Consider the following 20,277-nt stretch of genomic DNA (forward strand, 5'->3'; position numbering starts at 1 on the left):
GGTGGGAGGAGGTATTGTTTCATGGTCTCTGTGTATATAATGCCTCTGCAGTTTCCACGGTATGCATCCGATGAAGTGAGCTGTAGCTCACGAAAGCTCATGCTCAAATAAATTGGTTAGTCTCTAAGGTGCCACAAGTCCTCCTTTTCTTTTTGCGAATACAGACTAACACGGCTGTTACTCTGAAACCTAAATTCCATTGTGTTTCAATCAGTTGTCACATTCTTAATATGCGTGCGTGCCCTTGCAGATATTCCACTATCCTTATCTTTGTTCCAGCACTTGTCTCAGAGATCCCTTGCAGCTCCGCATTTTGAAACCTGCATACCAGACACACATCTCATCAAATCTGTTAGTCTCTAAGGTGCCACAAGTACTCCCTTTCTTTTTACATCTCATCAGGTTGCTTGTGGGGTCTTTTTTTGGGGGGGGGGCAGGGAGTGGCAGGATGGAAGAGAAGAGGGAAGGATTTCAAAAGGTGTTACTCACTGTAGGACTACAAATCTCGAATCCTAGAAGCCTTACACACCCACGTTAGGAAAGGAGATGGGCAAGGGATTGTGAACCTTGTCTGGGAACCTTGGCTACTACTACACACAAAACTGTACTGCTTTAACTACACTGGTAGTTAAAGCTAAAACCCTCCTAGTGTGGCTTAAACTATAAAGGTGCTTATACTGCTAATTCCCCTATAGGAAGGTTAATAAACTACACCAGTTTATGGCATTTTTACATTGGTATAACTGTGTCCACAAAAGGGGGGAAATTGTACCAGTGTTACTATTTCAGTTCAAACCAGCCAACCCAGCCATACTCAGTGATCCCCAAAATAAACTTCCTTATACAAACACTGTATATAGACCAGGCCTAAGAATAATTTTTTCACTGCTAATTGACATGTCCTCTCAATGAATTCACCAGGTCTGATTCTCCTCTACCCTGTATCATCATTTGCCCTTTTGTAAAATGAATGCAAAGTGAGTGTGGAGGGTTGTAATGGTAGGGTTTTACATGTATTTTGCACAAGTGTAAGTGACTAAAGCAAGGTAAAAGGCAGTGATTTCTAGAGCTTTTTGACTGAATTTTTTTGGGGGGGGAGGAAGTGAAAAAAGTGATTCAGGTCAAATCAACAGAGTTTGCAAATTCATGTCTATTTTGGTGCATTGTTTCAGTCAGGAAAAAAACCCTCACAAATCTGAAAAAAGTCAAAAAATGTTTCCACATTTTCTAAACTAAAAACATTTGACTTTTCAATTCAAAGTGACTTGTTTCAAAATTATCTCACTGTATTCAGTGAGTTTTTTAAAAAGAGAAAGTTTCAGAACAAAATGTTCGTTTCGGGTCAAACAATGTTTTGTTTGACCTGAACCTAATTTTAACGTCTTTCAGCTCAACCAGAAATGATTTACCCTGCCCCCCCAAATTTTCCAGAACTTCCAGTGACCTGGGGTCGGAGGGGGGGGGAATCTATTGTTTGTACAGCTCTAGTAATGACTCAAGTTTGTCAAATCTCTTTGCTCTTGGACCCAAGCAAATATGTTAGTAGTAAGTGTTAACATGTTAGTAGTAGTAAGTGCTAACATGTTAGTAGTAAGTGATAGAAACACTACAACATGTTAGTAGTAAGTGATAGAAATTTCCTCAATGATCCATCCTCGCCTTTCCTGATATCTTTTCAGAATGAAGAGTATAGGCCCATTAACTTTGGTAGGAGTAGATCTGTCCCTGGATCTGGGGATGTGACTCCCACACTCTTGCTCTCACCTTGAAATTAAAATTGCTTCATCAAATGCAAAAGTCCCAAATAGGGCCAAGCTTCCCACCCAGTGAACAAGGTGGGTTCTTTCAGAACTAGATGTTCTGAAGCATGAACAAATTTCAGAGGCAAACTATTACATCAACTGTCTCTGCCCCCAGAATCTCAGCTTTAACACCCAATCCAGAGAACTGGCCCTGGTGTTAAACAGAAGCACCGTCTTTCAGATGAGATGTCAAAAGGAGGAGTGTTAACCTCAGTGTTCAACATCTGGATCAAATGCCAGCTTAGACAGGAGACATTCTGCCTACCTAAGCTCCCTGCTTTTGCCTTCAAGTCTGCACAATTTACTTCTTGCTTTGCTCTATTTTTGCTCCAAGCTTGTATGACTAAGTGTTCTCTTAGCATCCTTCTTCCGTTACCTTCTCCTTTTAAAAATGCATCCATATATGCATGCAGCACACCGGTCAGATCCAGATTTAGCATACCCCCTCCCTCTCTTCCTTCAAATCTCTCCCTGAAAAAATAAACATTCCCTCCCGCACCTTGTGCTTACTAGACATGAGCTGAACATCCCTGGGTAGCTGCTGCCTCCTAGCCCCTCCCTTTGTTCTCACGTTGTCGATGTAAACTGCAAGCTCTTCTGAGCATGGGTGTTAGATCCAGCCGTAGTCCCACTGAAGTCAGGGCCAAAATGCCAAATGGATGTCTATGGAAGCAGAAATAGAACAATTGTCTTTGTATCTATCTCTAAAGCACCCCAGTCAAAATATTTCAAGTTCCAAAACAAATTTTTTGGGGGGAGGGAAAAATGTTCACAAGAGTTTTCATGAAAACTTTGTCACTTTTTTGACCATCTCTACTAGCACCTAGTATATTTTGGTGATTGTGTGTGTGTGCGTGTAAGTAATACATACACACACACATACACCCCCGTATAGGTGTGCGTGATATCAAGAGGAGTGGCTTGGGATCCTTGGGCTGAAAGATGCTATATGAATGCAGAACACTACTGTTAAGAATTACAACATGAAATCTATCCTGGAACACTAGGACTTCCCAAAAGTTTATTTATAGGACCTCTTACAGGCTCACAGCTTGTCGCTATGGTTGGTGCAGTTCTAGGATTCTAGATGAGGACAGGATGAGAATATTCAGCAACTTGGTTGTCCTGACAATCTGTTTAATTGATTTAAATGTTTCAACTTTGAAGGAGTCCTTTTCCACACACACATTGGCTGAGTCCCTGGCCATGAATGAAGATAAGAGCCTACTCCTGCTATAAGCTGATGGACTTGAACTAAAAGAATAAGTCTAAGAGGCCCATGCTTTGGAGCTGAAGGACCCAGTTTGTCTCCCCATGATGATCCGTGACAGGGTGTTGTTAGGGCCAAATCCTCAGACAGTATAATCCCGTGTAGCTGCACAATGGAACTATGCCAATTACATCAGCGAAGGATATGGCCCATTTACTTCATGGCTTGTGCAGAGCAAACCTGAAGTGATTCAGATAAACACCAACAATTCTGTATGCTGCAGAGCCTCCAAGTCTCCCACAAGCCCACCAAGTCTCAGGCATGATACTGGAAAACCTGGGTTAATTCTGCAGTCCTGATTCACAGAGGGAGCTGCAGCAGCTCTGAGAACAAGGAGGGCTGCAGATTGTAGAAACAGGCCAGTGGCTTAGTCATTTAAAGCAACAGTACCCAGAAAACAAGCGCACAGTCACTGGACTCAAAAAAGATTATTGCTAAGAAAAGGTCTGTGAATACTTTGATAAGGCCTTGCAGGAAGAAGCAGGCTTTCAGTTGTATCATTACAAAAAAAGGCTCATAAACAGACCCAGGGAGAAATCTGGATCCAATGAAGTCAATGGCAACCCAATACACTGAATTCAATGGGCCAGGATTTTATGTCCTGTAAGTCCAAAGTCACCTAGCTGTAGAATCTGGAGATCTCACATGGAGGATCGAAACATTCATGGTGTAGCCATGGAGCTCAAACAAACCCTCTTCAACTTGCCTTTAAAATGTGTTTCTTTTCCGCGCTTTCTACACATCTTTTGCCTTTAAAGCCAGGATCTCAGTCTTGCCTTTGAAATATCAGTGCTCTACTCCTGTTAAAATGTATGGAAGGATGAATCTTTTATCTCCCTTTTCTATTAGGGAGGGTGATTCTGGTTCATTGGATAGATATAAAGTGTTATAAAAGCATCTGACTGGTGGCATTTAAAGATGACAACCCTTCAATATTATTTCAATGCATGTAATGTGAGTGGAATTTCCCTTTTCCACCCTCAAGAGAAAGAGCCTGTATGGAATAAGGACCTGTAGATAACAAGAGACCTGAGATTCAAGGCTGTATGCTCACTTTCTTATCTCTGAAGTCTAGTGAGCTGAGGCCAGCACTGATGTGTGTGGGTAATATTCCAGGCCCGCTCTGAACACAGCACACGTACATGCAGGACGTTAGCCAAGCTCAACTTGTTCCTGAGCTTAGCTTTGATGCTTAAACAAAACAAAACACTTCCTTCCAAGTTTGGCTACTCCTATCATCCTTTCTGACCCTGCATTTTTCAGTTTTTATCCCCTCTTCTGCAACAGAGGCTGTCAACCTTTTTCTTAAGTCTTGAATTGAAACTAATAGGACCCATCTGCTCTGGCAGCTAGGGTGGAGTCAGGAAAATAACTCTACATCTTTGTGCAGCATCGCAGGACCTGAAGCCCCATCACAGAGCATCAGAAAGAGCAAGGGGAAAATAATGAACCAATCATCAATGGAGAGCCCTCAGTACAAACAAATGCTTCCAATATAAAGACAGAAGACATCTAAGAAGTGCCAACTGAAAACCTATGCTCAGGAGGCACAAGGTTCCAGATACTGGGAAGTGGAGTATTCAGCCAGCACAGCCACCTGATAAAGAACTGGCATCAGATGGAAGGTTCATTTCTTGTCTCCATTTGCATGCAGGAGGTCATGTTTGTCAGGGTCTAGACTGGTATGCTTCCCGCAGAACCTCTCCCTTGGAGGAGCAAGGCTCTTCAGACAAGATTCCAGCTGGAAGTCCTTACCCAGTGAAACATCTTGCTGGGACTTATCTTGCCTCTGCTCTGCACTGGAGGCCTGGAACACAGTGAAGCCAGCATGATTCTGGTGTGAAGGGGGATGGGACCAGGTTGGATACAGGGTGTCCACATGCCATATGCACAGCATATTGCAGCTTCCTAAGGGTTCCTCCCATATACCCAGAGGGGAGGATAGGGAGGTGGAGCAGGGTGGGTCCACCTGCCGTTCCCCCAGAGCAGCAGGCAAAGCAGGGAGAAGAGAAGTGACATAGAAGGGTGGAAGTCTTCCCTCCCATGGAACCTACCCAGAACACATCCCAGCGGCCAGCGCTGGGTGCTGAAGAAGGTACTGGCAAAGAGCAAAAGCACTTTTCTCCTTCCACCAAAGAGATTTGCTCTCAGGGAGCGTCCTTGTGTTCCTAAAGTATCCCTGTTGCAACCTCCCTGTGACACAGTGCTGGGGACCAACAGCACTGAGCCAGCACAACACCAACAGACTCCAATTAATCCCCCCCCAGAGTGGACCTGTGGGGGCCTAATTAGTGGATAAGAATGGGCTGGAAGAGGACTAATGAACAAATTGGCCCATTAGCAGCGGAGGTATAAAACAGCACAGGAAGGAAGTGCAGGGGGAGAGAGAGAGAGATTGGCAGGCTAGTAGAATCAGAGCCAGGACAGTTCTCCGGGTGGAGGAAATCTCTTCCCTCTGCCTGGCAGAGAACAGAGGAGAAAATGAAACTGTAAATAATACTGTGTATGGAGCAGCACAGTGGTGGGCAAATATAAATAAACTGGATGGGGGTGTTCGGCATCCGAATATGTCAGAGTCTGTGTAGACAAAGCGACAGACAGGAGTGGAACGTGGCCCTGTCACACGCCCCTAGAAACAACAGTGGGGAGTGCTAGAGGAGACTGACCGCCAGCATTTAACCGCTGCGTTCTTTCACTTGCACGGAGCAGGGAGTTAGAACAGCCATTGCTACCAGTGCCTTGTCTGCCTGAGAGCTCCTACAGTTGCTGACTCCAAGGATGTGTCTACACGACAAAGAAAAACCCACGACTGGCCCATGCCAGCCGACTCAGGCTTGTGGGGCTGCGTTATTGTGGTGTAGACTTCCAGGCTTGGGCTGGAGTCCAAGCTCTGGGACCCTCACAGGGTCCTATAACCTGGGCTCCAACCTGAGCCCGGAAGTCTACACAGCAATGAAACTGCCCCGCAGCCAAAGCCTGAGTCGGCTGGCAAGGGCCAGCCGTGGGTGTCTAGGTGCTGTGTAGACGTACCCCAAGGGAGCTGTTCAGGTGTGAACTTTAGGGAAAAGTCTAGCGCCAGGGGTGGGGCAAATCTTTGCAGATGGTTCCTTGTAACCAGACCAGCAGCCTCTGCACTGCATTGAGAACTTAGAACCCCCATTCCAGCTCACTGCTAACAGTTTTACCATATCTAGGGTAACTAGAGGACAGATTCAGACAGACGCAACTCAGGGCACTAGGGATGATACAATCTAAGATGGACAGATTAACTAGGGGAGTTTAAGGCAACAATGGGTATGTCTACACTCGAGCCAGGGGTGAGTGTCCCTCGCTTGTGTACACATACTTGTGGTAGCTTGATGAGAGCTAGCTTAAGTATAAGTAGCAGTGTAGTCAGGGCAGCATGGCCAATAGCATCACGGCCAAGCCACGTCAAATTCAAAGCTGCTGGAAAACAGTGGGAATGTCCTTGGCTCCGCCTAGCCATGTCTCTGCTGCTTCCGGCCGTGCTATGGCAGCCAAGCTACTATTTGTACTTGCACAAGTTCTCCTCCTGCTACCGCGAGTAGGTGTACGCGAGCAGGAGACCTCTAGGTAGCAGCATAGACATAGCCAACGAGACATCGGGACCAACCATGATACGAACCAGTCTCAGCAGCTGCCTAACCCCCGCGCAAATTTTGGAAATACCATGGCAGAAGTGAATTATGAGAAGGATTTGAAGGAGGACAATGGCGTGGCTTTGCAGATGTTTAGAGTTCTTCTCATACATAAAGGGATGCATGAAAGAAAGCATGGAAGTGCTTATTGGAAAGCGTGACCTGTGTATGTGGGGGGAGGGGGAAATAGGCCATTGACAAGAGAGACCTGAAAAGAGAGGTCAGGTGGGGTGGGGAATAGGCCCAGAATGCACTGAAAGCACCATCACTATATCCTGTGGATGTTTTTAAAAAGGGATGTGTTATTGACATTCAAATGGCCCTGAAAGCAATCACAGCACCAATGTCTCGCTGTCTACAGCTGGATAGAATTCCAAGTGAATTCAATTCACAAATCAATAAGCATTTATTACCTGGAGTTACATTGCAGGGACCCGGCCCTACTCTAATGTAATGCAATTTAACGAAATGTTATGTTATACACTCTGTTCCCGCTGTGTGTTCAGCGCACTGATGTTCTGTCAGCTAAAAGGCACTAAAAATAGCTTTCAAGACAGCAACACCCCCTCTTTTTGGATACATATAAAAATAAATTGTTCCAAATTCTGATTTAACATCGGGGCTGCTTTGTCCAGGTAGATGTTTACACTGCTGGATTCTGCAGAGTTGAGGAGGCCCTTCAGCACTTCCCACTGCTACTGAACTGCGTTTTTCCCTCTACAGTTTGTCAGGTAACCTTTGCCTCTGTTCCTCTCCGCTCCCTGCGAACACACAATTCACATGGAGAGTGTCTCTCTCCAAAAGTAAAATGGGAGCATTACATCTTCTCTTCCAGCCCTTTCTGTAGTGGCAGGGGATATTTCACCAATTACCCTGCGCTCTGTTTATCCAACAGGAGCTGTTACCATAGGAGAGCGCAACAATAAAGCTGGTTCAGTGGAGCCAGATGCTTAATTTCAGGGAACAAAGAACAGCTTCATCATGCTAAACATCATCATCAAGATGTCCTACCTTTAAAAACAACTTTTAGAGGCAGGAACTATCAGAAGGCATGCAGTGAATCATCTCCGCTCATCAGCGACAGCCCTTGAAAACCTTGATCAGCCATTTGAGAAGCATTGAGGAGTGCGTCTGGACTGTTTCCCACCCACAGATTATCTGCCTAAGGGGTTTCTCTGAGGCCCAGCATAAAGGCTCCTTATGAAGTTACCCAGTTGCTGCCAAATCGAGCTGGTTGGGAATTTTCCGATGCAACGGAGTATTATGAGAAAACTCTCACTTGTAGAGCCCAAAGTGTTTTGCAGAAACGTCTCCCGTTCAGTGAACTTTTATCAAGTCATAAGCAGGGTTCCAACGGAGCCCTGTCTGGTTTCCTGGTGGGCTGCTGGAAAGCCTGAACTCCCAGGGTCTGCAACTCTAGGGCAGCCCTACCATGCTCTACTTCTCTCGGCCCCCCAGAAAAACCTCTAGATCAATGGGAGTGCAACAGGGTGCTTGACTCACTCACCCCAGGTGGGGCCTACTCCTGACCATCTCTCCAGCTCTCTCTCTGGGTCTGCAGCCCTAGTCTCACTTCACGAGCTGCAGCTACCTCTTCATGACTCAGCCCTCCCACCAGGTCACTATAGGTGTTTTCCCCTTCTAGGGGGTGTATCCAAGTCTTTCCTCACCAGCAGTCCTAGATTGTCTCCCATTCACTGCCCCACAGTGCCATTCCCTCAGTGGCTGGCAGGGGAACCCGGGCCTGCCTGCTATTCTAGGTTCCAGCTCAGGGGCACTCTAACCAGCAGTCAAGGTCTGTTCCCTTCTAGACCTTACTGCCTTTCCCTGAGCCACCTTCCTAGCTTCCCCCCTCTCTAGGTTTACCAGCCCAAATGCACCTTCCTTCTCACAGGGAGTGACTGCAGACTTTCCCAACAGCCCCCTTCAGCTGCCAATTCCCTGCCTTTATAGCCCCAACTGAGCCCGTTCCTCCTCAGCTGGGCTCCCTCTCTCAGTCAGGCGATTGCTTGGCCACCTTATTCCCCTCAGCCATGACTTGTTGGGTTAATTAGCCCCCTTCTCATTCTGCATTCACCTTTTTCTGGCAGGCATGGGGGAAATACCCCCTCCCAGGGAGCCAGATTGCTACTACTTCTTCTGCTGGTACAAGGAGCTTCCCCTGCTGCGTAAAGGTGAGGGACTGCATCTTCTACATGTCCCAGAGGTGCTATCCACCCCCAAAAGGTGTAGGAAGAAGGTGAGAGTATGCCCTCCATTCCAAGCCATCTCACGGGGCTGCCCAGGTGCACAGGAAGGAGGATGTTTCATGGTGCAGTGCTCTAGGACAGCGGGCCCCTGCAAAACACCCAACTTGGGCCAGTTGCTACATGCCACAATCTGGCTCTGGTTACAAAGGTGATGGTATCGGCGGCAGCTGACCTCTTGCCATTGAGGAATCCAGTATCAATGGGACTGAGCCAAACCTGTGTATAGAAGATCCAAACTTCCCCCTGCAGCTAAAGGGGATTAGAATTCATTATTCTGGTTTGGCTGCACCTTGCAGAGTTCAGTGGAGGGAAGTGAGCCTTTCAGATCCAGTGTTCCTGTTTGGATCCACCACACAGACATGTTTCAGAGTAACATCTGTGTTAGTCTGTATTCACAAAAAGAAAAGGAGTACTTGTGGCACCTTAGAGATTAACCAATTTATTTGAACATAAGCTTTCGTGAGCTATAGCTCACTTCATCGCATGAAGTGAGCTGTAGCTCACGAAAGCTTATGCTCAAATAGTCTCTAAGGTGCCACAAGTACTCCTTTTCTTTTCACACAGACATGGGCACCAAACAAGAAGTCCAGAGCAGGATCCGAAGTGGTCCAAAGTTTGGGGCTGTTCACATGTGATGGTCCAATTCAGGCCCACCTTTAAAATCATGTCTCTACCTCCTGAGGGACAAGCTCTATTTGATTTGTTTTCTGAACAAGAATCAAGATGAATGGCAGATTGTTCTGAAGCATTATGTTGCAGTAATCTCAGAACATGATTGTCTCAACAATCCTTGGGCTTTTACTTCTCAAGGGATGACAGGATGATGTAGTGATCTGTACATAAAGCTTGTGTTTATATTTAGGTACATACAATACTATCAAATTACATATTGAAATAATTACTCCATTGCGTGCACACGCAAGTTTTTTTTCCTTGTGGCATTGAAATTGGCATTTAACTCCAACACTTTGTTTAACATACCCATTTTGGGTGAAATCACCTTTGTGAGGAGGGGCAGCACAAGACCTTGTATCCACAAACTCCCATTTAAGCCCAGTTTCAAAGGTTTAAGTGGTGCAAGGCCCTCCACACAGCAATGAATTTCACCTGTCTGGTAGAAAATACGAAAACTTGCCATTAAACTTTTACTAATGCAGTCAGAAATGTGCATTGCTTGAGGAGCCAGCTTCATGCAAAACACTTGATGTTAACATTCACTCCCCTAATGGAAATCAATCACCATAATGGAAGAAAAAAGATTTACTGTAAATAGGGTTATTGCAGCCGGGAGGGGGGGGAAACCCAGCATAATTACTGTGAATCTATCTCTAAAGTTGCACATTTTCCTACTGATAATGTAGAATACTTTTCTTCTGTGAATTTCCCCCTCAGGTAATTAGTGTAGGTCAGGAGTAATTCCACTCATGTCAGGGAGTTACACTGGTGTATGACCAATGTAAACAACAGGGGAAACAGGCTAAGGATAGGCTGTAATGCCACCTTATTTCCCCCCCTTAAATTCAATGGAGCGCTGCATGCAGTGGATTTACTAATATCCATCTCAGAGCATTGTGTAGATACAGCTGTCTCAAAGCATACCTCTGAACAAGCCTGTGGGAGGAGAATCTGGAAAGGAGGCATTGTTACTCCAATGCATTCACGTCATGCAATTATGGTCTACGCGAAAAGTTACTGCATGGCAAACCAAGGTGTGAGTCTACAGCACATGAGCTTGCCATGTAGCAACGTCCCATGTAGCCACGTGAAAGTCCCAGAGTGCAGCAATAGCCTTAGGCTCCTTGTGAAAAGGTTTCCCTTACTACTTCGACTGTTGAGTATTTGTCCTTTCTTCTACAGTATTGCAAACGTCTTTGCACTTGTTCGCTGGTTGCTATAAAGTTTGCTGACAGGTGCCCTGCTACTTTAAACACATACAACACACAGCACTAAGATGACATGCTGGAATACAGGTAGGATTGATTTGCTACAAGCTGTGGGGTTTCTTCAATAGTATTATCTACTCCAGTGCAGGGGGTGGAATGAGTGTGGGCGAAGCCAGTTGTTTGTAAAGTGCATTGAGCTCCTGGGGTGAAAAGAGTTAGGATAGTATTACAGGCAGGGCTGGCAGCACCACTTCCTATTAAGTTTGCCAGATACTTCCCACTATTTGCAATTGCTTATAAAACTTTGCCAAACGGTAACTGTTCGAGCTGAATTTTTTCACGCCAGGTGTCTGCTTCAGGCTGAATGTTCCTGAGAAATTTCATCTAAAACTATTCAGCCATTTCTGAGAATGAGGCTAGGGAGAAATATATTGTTCTGCCCATGTTAAATACTTAAGACTTTTTTGAAAAGCTGATAGTGCTCCCATGCTTTGGAGCAGGGACTTGAAATTTGGCAGGGGTGGCCTTGAGGTCAGGCACGTGCCTTTTCTTACCTCTTTGAAAATCTGCCCAAATTATAAGCCTCTGAAAAATCAGTTATCATGGTACTGTATCATAATGCACATGAATAAGGAGGCTGAATTAAGGTTGCACAGATAATCTTAATTCTGGCATTTCCTAATTTTTCAGTGCTTGACTTGGCTCCCTTAATAGTTTTCTTTTAACATAGTAGTCCAGCAAATCATAAAACACAAACAAACCTGAGTGTGTGATCAGGGATACAAAAGAAGGTATGGTCCCTGTTCCAAGGAATTTACAATCCAAGGATGAGATGCCTATGGGATTTAGATACATAATCACCATTAAAAATAAATGGAAATTGGACACCCAGATCTTACAGACAGCTCTGAAATTCTCAGTCTAAATCTATATGTGTTGAAGTAGCAGGTATAATATGTAGAACACGTGACAGGCCAAATTAACTTAGTTTCATAGCAGAAACCATCAGGGCCAAATTGTATGTTGGCATAATGCCACTGATTTCACTGGAGCTTCACCAGCAAAGAATTTGGCCCTCAGATGACCATATAATGCATTTCATATTCCCTTAAATACAGAGGGCCAGTTCTGCCTCAAATTACACCAAGAAATCCAAGGGGCATAAGTTTGGCTCTCCTGACACGTTTTCATTTCACAATACACACATGAGGTCAGAGTATTTCATAAACATTGCAGATATGTTCCATATATGCACAGCGCATTTGGACGAATATTTGTAACGCTATTTTTGGTATCCACAGAGCCGGTTCCTCAGCTGATGTCAGTCAGCATAGCTCTATTAACATCAAAGAAGCTACACAGATTTTCACCTGCTGAGGATTGGCCCACAGATTTCTGGCTGGATTCGAAGAAACCCTTTGATTTACCCTAGAATCCTGTGGCTGTCCTGACAGTCCCAGAGCCTTCGTAGTCCATTTTGGCTGAGTGTGTTTGTTCTGCAGGTTGCACATTTTTGTGAAGTGGCCAGCCAGAGTAGTCATGTGTAATCATGTGTAGTCCTTACTGTCACTTTGCCACAGTGCTCCACTGCTGATCTGGATCCTTGCCCATGGGGATTGCTCCACTACCCTCTCTGTGAACGAGAAGGAATTCAATCTTCATGCTGGCTCGCTCTTGGGTCTTTTTTGAGCAATGACCCTGCCAACTATGTTGTATTATGCCTAAGAATTACATAAGTGTGGTTTTCTGATGAGTTTTGGAGCTGAATTGCACCCAGTTTAGTTTCACTTCTGACCTCACAGACAGAGTACCAGAAGTAAACAGGAAAATAATCTCTCTCTCTCTCACACACACACGCAGCCTAACAAACTACATAATACAGATACAGTATGTACAGAATATACATGAAAACCAATATTTCCATTCATGACGTCAGATCACTTCCATTCTACTGACTACCAAAGCACAATCAGTGCTATCAAAGTGGATTCTGGCTGTGATGCAAATCCAGGAAGTCTGAAATTAACTAATTAAAATCAGCTGCGTATGTAGCTGGCTATTGATGCTGACATCAGTTTGTTTCTAAAGTGTTCAGACCTTTAGGTTAGGGGAGGGGGGAAAAGGGAGTAAATGCGAATCCCCAGTTCGCTGTATAATTTTGTCATTAATTTGTCCTGCAGTAGCACCTAATTTATCTGGGCCCCCAGGTGTGGTTTTGGAGCATCTCCCAATCCTCACAGTTGTTGTTCTCACAGATCCCTGTGAGGTAGGGCACAGCTATTATCCCCATTTCGCAGGTGGAAAAGTGAGGCAGAGAGAAGAAAAAGGACTTGCTCAAAGACACACAGGTTGTTTGCGGCAGAGCAAGCATCTGACCCACAGCTCCTGAGCCCTATCTACTGCATCATACTTTTCCCCCTAGAGGGCACCAGTCAAAGATCAGGCCCCGTACTTGAGAGGTTTTATTGTTTGGTAGCACTGAAGCCAGCAGAAGGGCTGATCCTGCAATGTGCCAAGTGCCCTGCATCCCAGGGTGCTTAGCCTCTCTCAGGAGGCTCTCAGCAACTTGCAGGATCTGGCCCTTAGAAAGAGAGGAAACCTGTCTAGAGAAACAAAGGTGCCATATAATGGAATGGTGCGTGCAGCTGGTACTTCAATGTACATTTCTTTATTTGTCTCATCCTGTATCTTAAGGCCCTACTTGCATTGCTGGGTGTTTGTCAAAAAATTGCACCTGAGTAGCAGGCTGTAACAGGGTTCACGCTGCGCCCCTGGGTATTCGAACCCTAGGCCTCCCTCTTCAGTGGGCCAGGGACACTTCAGGCTGGTGCGGCACCCGTGCTCTTTGTTCTCAAAAGGGTTCCCACCACCAGTTCCCAACTGTATGTAGGCTTCACAGCTACTGTGTCTACAACAGGCCTGGCCAGCAACAGACTAGGCAGCTCCCACCCCCTTCTGTGCCTGGCCTTTCTCCTTTCCTCTCTCCCTGGCTTCCTCCTGGCCTTTATAGCTCTGGGCTAATAAGACTGGCAGGTGCGGCTGGTTATGAGGCAGGCCCAGGGGTATTCACCCAGGCCCAGTCCATCCCTTTGACTGGAGCTGGAGTGGCAGGAGCTGATTAAGAGCTTCTCAACCAGCACCCTGCCACATGGACAAGCCATGGAAAATTGTGGAAATGTAATAATGGACCTTATTATTTGCAGTAATCAAGTCCATTAATACTTTTCTGCAATTTTCTGCTGTTGGACAACCAGGGCTGAGAGTGGGGTCTCCCACTGTCAGGCCCCCAGGGTGGCTGGGGCTCCTGCTATCAAAGTTGTGGTAGAAGCCTAATATTGCAGAATCCTCAATATAGCAAGTTAAGTTAATCACTTAGGAATGGCTTTTTCCTGGAATGCTTTAGGCTTCCAATCAGTGATACCCTTCCCAATGATGGAATGAATCAAGTGATCACTGTGAAGGGTTTTTCTAAACAGTAAAATGTTTAGCTCATAGCTATCTGAGGTTGTTCTGTCATCTTGAGATTTCCAAGAAAAAACATGATATTCCTACTAATAATTTCATATGCATGTTTAAAAATAAGATCAAGTTTGCAAATACATTTTGGCTGAGATTATCAAAGCCACCTACGTGATTTAGATACACAGTTCCCCTCAGAGTGAGCGTGAGCTCAGCATTGTTCAGTTTGATATGTGAGCAAACCATCCAGGAGCAGATGGCAGAGTCAATTGATTGCCTGCATGTAATCTTTCCTCCCTCAGCCTGTGTCTTGCTAGGAGCTGGGAGAACCTGGCACTATTTGTAATTGGGTTCTGCTGTTGACCTCAGTGTTTAGCAAACTCTAATCCAACCTTCTTGTGGAATGCAAGGCTTTGTTTTCCTGCCCATGGTTTTATGGGATAACAAAGGAACACCTGAAATCTTAAAGGGGTTAATCCACAGAGATCAATCCATCTCCCTGATGCTGAAGAATGGAAATTACATAACATAGAAACTAGAGTTAGGAGAGACCTGTGAAGCAGGAACAGGCCCATGCCACAAAATCTGCATCTTGATACAGGTTTCAACCCCCCAAATTCAGGTCTATTTGGTTCTAGAGCTGATGGAGGGAGCTACACCATAGTAATTGTATTAGTCCTACAAAACCCAGGAATGATGCTACATATTCTTAAGCACCTTAAAGCTAGGGTGACCAGACAGCAAATGTGAAAAATTGGGACGGGGGTGGAGGGTAATAAGAGCCTATATAAGAAAAAGACCCCAAAATCAGTACTGTCCCTATAAAATCGGGACATCTGGTCATCCTGCTTAAAGCACCCTTGTAGTCTATTTGGTTCAGGCCAATCTCTCTTGAATTCTCTAGTTGTTTCCCTGCCTAGTGCAAGTTCCAGCCCAACAGTATATTTTTCAAGTGCTTTATCTAGTCTAGTTTTAAATGACTTAAATGATGGCAGTCTCATCATTTTTGGGAGAGTATTCCACAGGTAACATGGAACCAATGAAAAGCACTCAATAAATGCTTCATTCCTTCCTGTCTGATGCTAGAATCTCACTTACTGAATACTGAAGGAGCCAACAAAAACAAAACTTGTCTCGAAAATAACGAGTGCAGTGATCTCTCTAAACTTGGTTATAGAAACTCCAGCTGAGCCCCAACTGAGCCTAGCTTCTAAGCATATACTTAAATCCATCTATTGACTTCCAGTGGCATGTGTGCTTTGCTGAATCATGGCCTTAGGGCAATGGAAATTTGCTAGTAGCTCAGCAATCGGGCCTTTATCATGACAGGCGACTGAAGCATGTTGATTTTTGGAGGGTCACCATTTGCTGTGTAGCGAACTTGGAGCAGCTCATGGTATTTGCTACCGCTCAGTATCTCTAGCAAACAGCTTGCTGCAACTTTTACAGCCTACCATAAAAATCTCTTTCTGCTGTAACATGTAGCAGGTACCGGAGCCATATTTCCTTCCTAATTGCAGGCTGAGAGGTACAAAGACACAGAATGGAAACGTAATGCTCTTGGATTGGATTGAATTGGGTTGCCAACTTACATTCAAGAGAGTGATTTTTAGCCTTTAGAATGGCAGAAAGTGCCTGTCACTAGGCAGGGAAACAAGTGCTCCTCCCATCCCATAGCTAACTGCCTAGCTAAAAAACGCAATAAGTGATGTAGGGATATAAAGAAAAACAACAGGTGCATGATGTCAGAAATATTGATAACCCAGGCAAATCCCTCAATATGGGTCTTTTCGATAGCATTATCTGTTAGTTCTCCATAACAAAGCACCAACATCATATAACTGTAATAAAACTAGAGCATATGAATGGAAAGAATTAAGAATAATCCTTCTGGGACCAATTTAATTTCCTCTTCATTTAAATGAAAAACATGGCTCTCCTGTCTAATTTACACAAAATAACTATCCAGTCTCTAGGATTATACATAATCTGTTCCCTCTCCCCAGCTCTCTTCTAAAATGAGCCATTCTCCTGCCTTCTCCTATTCCATGCAATGTCATTTGAAGAAGCATCCCCACTCTACCACTGGGCAAAACACCTAGCCTTGCTTTTCCTGCTCATCTTTTCTGAGTAGCTAATTTGCAATAAGGTACTGGTTTTGAGAGCAAGACCAAGTGATGTTGCCCTGTTTCAGCTCAAAGGACCTGTTATAGCTGCTGGAAGGGATCTAGTAGAGGAAGCTCTTGAGCTTAAGGGGTGGAGATAAGTGGGTTTTTTGGAGCAGAAGGACCCACTTTCTTGTCCTGATTTCTCAAAAAGTGGGTGGGTGGTTTATGTAGCAATTGTGTCTGCAGCACGTGGATTTGTTATGCAGCCTTCAGTAAATACAGGAGACTATCTCATGCCCTGGCTTATAAGCACAGGCTGTCTACATTTGGACATAGGGAGGGATTGGACCCTAGCCATAGGTTGCTCTCTCTGAAAGCCGCATTTGGACACTGGGAAGAAGAAACTAGATAGTTTCCGAATTACAGCTGAAAACCAGCCTTGCTGTACACCTCAAAAGCACACACTATTTTTTTCTTTCTTGTTAGCCATGTTCCTTAAATCTGAAGTATTTTAGACTGACTGTACATGGCTGCTTTTTGTGCAAAGATAATAGCAAAGGCCCAGTCTGAGCATAGACCTATATCAGGGTCACTTAAGATTGAGTAGAAACTTTTTTGGGAGGCCAAAAAGCCACACTGGTGTTGGTGTATATGGACACAAAGCAGAAAGGTTTCTTTGAGCTGTTTTTTAAGCCCCGTTGCATAAAAGGGAACTCTCTGGGCCTGCTTATGTGAGTGTATAATTCTATTGGACCCAATTCTGGTTTCACTCACACCAGCATAAATCAGGAGTAACTCCATTTTGGTCAATGGCATTACATTAGTTTTACAAGGTTGCAAGTGAGAAGAGAAATCAGGCTTATAGACTTCTATGGAGTTACTCCGGACTTGTTTGGGTGCAAGATCAGCATTAACCCCTCTCTCTAGTGTCTTGACTTTGGTTCACCTGCGCCAGTCTCTCATCCTGCCAGGTTATTTTCTATATTCTCCTACCACTCTCCTTTTTGATCAATTTCAAACTCTACATTGCCGAACACAAGCACTCAAAAATAAAATCAATCAATCAGGAGACTGACTTAAAAATAGTAATTCTGGAGGTTTTTTTGTTTTCCAGTTCAGGGTGTGCTCAAGGTCATGTTTTTAAGCTTTTCTTTGCAGTAATAAAGGCTAGCAACTTACTTTAAAAAAAATGAAAGCAGGGGTTCTTAACTAATCACAGATTTCCAGGAGCTAGGGCTTTATCACAAGTGGCAGGGGGAGGGGCAGGGGGGTGTTAAAATCATGAGAGTTTCATCTTTTCCACCCTTATGTTCCATTATTCACTTTTGTTTCTTTCAGGTTGCTTCCCCTACCACCTTTCAGACAGCCTTTCCTACATGGGTGCAAGGGGGGGAGGGGGGCGCTCTGCTTCATATCATCACTGGGACCGCTGCTCCTTTAGATTTAAGCATGCGTACTAGGGCTCCAGGACCACAAATGTGACACTGGAAAGTCCTTAGCAAGTCTGGTAGTTTTTCTGCTGCAGGCTTCAAAGTCTCCAGTTTCAGATCCTGAAGGCCTGATTTACAGAAGTACTGAGCACCCCCAACTGCCATTGAAGTTAAAGGGAGCTGTGGGTGCTCAACCTCTCTGGAAAAAACAAAAACAAAGCAAACCACCAGAGTTTTCATAATCCTTAGGTTAGAACAGATTTTGGGACACTCAATTCTGGAGAAATTTGCATGCTCGGATGGCCCCTTTTGCTTTATTCCCACCCTCTTCTATCCTTCGATCTTGCTCTCCCTTATGTCCCAACTTCTCGTTTTCCACCTCACCTTTGTTTATTTTTTTTTTTTTTAAGCACAAAGACTTTTCTTGACTGCTAACGGAGGGAGCTTCTCCTTTCAGAGGCTGCCCAGCAGGGATGCATATTAGACAGAAGTTTTTTTGCAAAGAGCACTTGATCTGTAATCGAAGCATTTTTGTACTTTATTGACAAGCAAAGAGGGTATATGCAGTCCTCAGGACAGATGGTGGGAAGCTAAAGCAGGAATTTATTTCCCCACTGCTATGTAACCAAATCTATATATTTTATTTTTGTGCTCTTTACTGTTGTCCTTTTGTAGGCAGATGAAAGTGTCAAGTTGACCTGGTTTCTTATCGCACGCCGCATGCATGGGAGCTTTGCAGATATTATGTGTAGAAGCTCTGGGCTCTCTGCTAACTTCTCAGGATTTAATTAGTCTGACCTTCTGTGATAATCTCCCCCCCCGCCCCCCCACACTTTTGAATCGCATTCAAGCTTCAGCATTCATCCGCAAAAGACCAACTGCTATGTTCAAGCCCTCAGCATAATTCACAGCGTGGCTCTCCAAAATGAACTTAAAAACCCCGGCCTAACGATGGACCTGCTTTTAGCATTATACTCAGGCTGTAATTGCCAAGGAAAGTTTATCTTGGAGCCGATGCGGGTTCCACTGCTCCAAGTTAAATATTTCCCTTTACAAAAGGCAGAATGAGCTATACTGTGGGACTTGCAATTGCTTCCTGAAATATGAAGAAGGGATATCTTTAAACATTAACATTTTGTTACATTGCTGAAGGCTTCAAGCCATGTATTTTTCTCTGAATAACCAGGGCCTTCAAAATACATTTAGAAATAGTCACTTGAAGACATGCTGCCACTTTGAGGGTGGAAAATGCATTGAAGCAGCATGCAGCGTGAGGCTTTTCAAAACTTCCATTGCTGTGCACTCCCTGGACTATGTGTAGGGCCACTTTAAATTAGGCCAGAAATCCCAGGTCATAACCTCAACTGAGTTTTTTGGGTCACTTTCTTATTTGCATTATGGCAGGACATGGAGGCCCCCACAATCCCTGTCCCAAAAGGCCGACAACCTAAACAGACAGGGCAGACAAAGGAAGTACTACTACCCCCATCTTACCCATAGGGAACTGAGGCATAGACAGGTTGTAGGAGAGATTCCTGTGAATGAGCTCAGCTCTCATTTGCGCCCACTGAGAATAAGGAGAGCTGCTGAGTATTTTTGAAAACCTGATCCTATAAGTATGTCCACACTGCACACAAACCTGGGTCTATGGGACTCAGCCTTGTTGGCTTACTGCTTCCAACCTCATGCTTGAGTCTCCACATGCTGCATTGTAAACCTGGGTTTACAGTTGCTGGACCTGGGTCTCACAGCCATGCTACCGCTTCCATACTGCAGGATGCAGACCTTCTGACTCAGGTCTGCATCTACACTGCAAAAAGACAGAGCTTGGACCCGAGTCATTGAGGGACTCAGGGTCTGACACCCCACTCCCAGCTGCGTCTTAGAACTCGGGTACTGACTGCTTGTTGACCTGAGTCAGACTGAGTTGTGTGTGGACAGAAGGGGAGCTTAGGGTCAAACGGGCAGCATACACATAGCCTAGGTGACTTGCACAAGGAGGTGTGTGGCAAAGCAGGCATAGAATGCAGATCTCCTGAGTCCCCACCCCCAGAGCCAGAACCACAAGAATGTCCTTCCTCTCCTATTGTGGGGTAACAGCTATTGCAGTGGAAGATCTGGACAGCAGATTTAAACCTGCTATGTATGTAGGAAATAAAAAAGAAGGAGAAGAGAAAATGTTGCTTCGAGGCCATACACGTTCATTTATCAAAAGAATGGGACACTTTATCCCTCTTTTCAAATTAAATTGTGTCACACACAGAATAAAAAGAAATGAGGCAAGGGAACTGAAATGTAGTGAAATAAAAAATTGCAACTCAGCCCGCACAGAGCATATGTTTATGATCTATAAGAGAAAGAGGAGGGGGAAAAAGAGAGAAAACCTTGTCAACCATTGTTCAGCAGCTTGGTTTGTT

This window comes from Lepidochelys kempii, chromosome 17 (assembly GCF_965140265.1).
Source record: "Lepidochelys kempii isolate rLepKem1 chromosome 17, rLepKem1.hap2, whole genome shotgun sequence".
Taxonomy (NCBI): Eukaryota; Metazoa; Chordata; order Testudines; family Cheloniidae; genus Lepidochelys; species Lepidochelys kempii.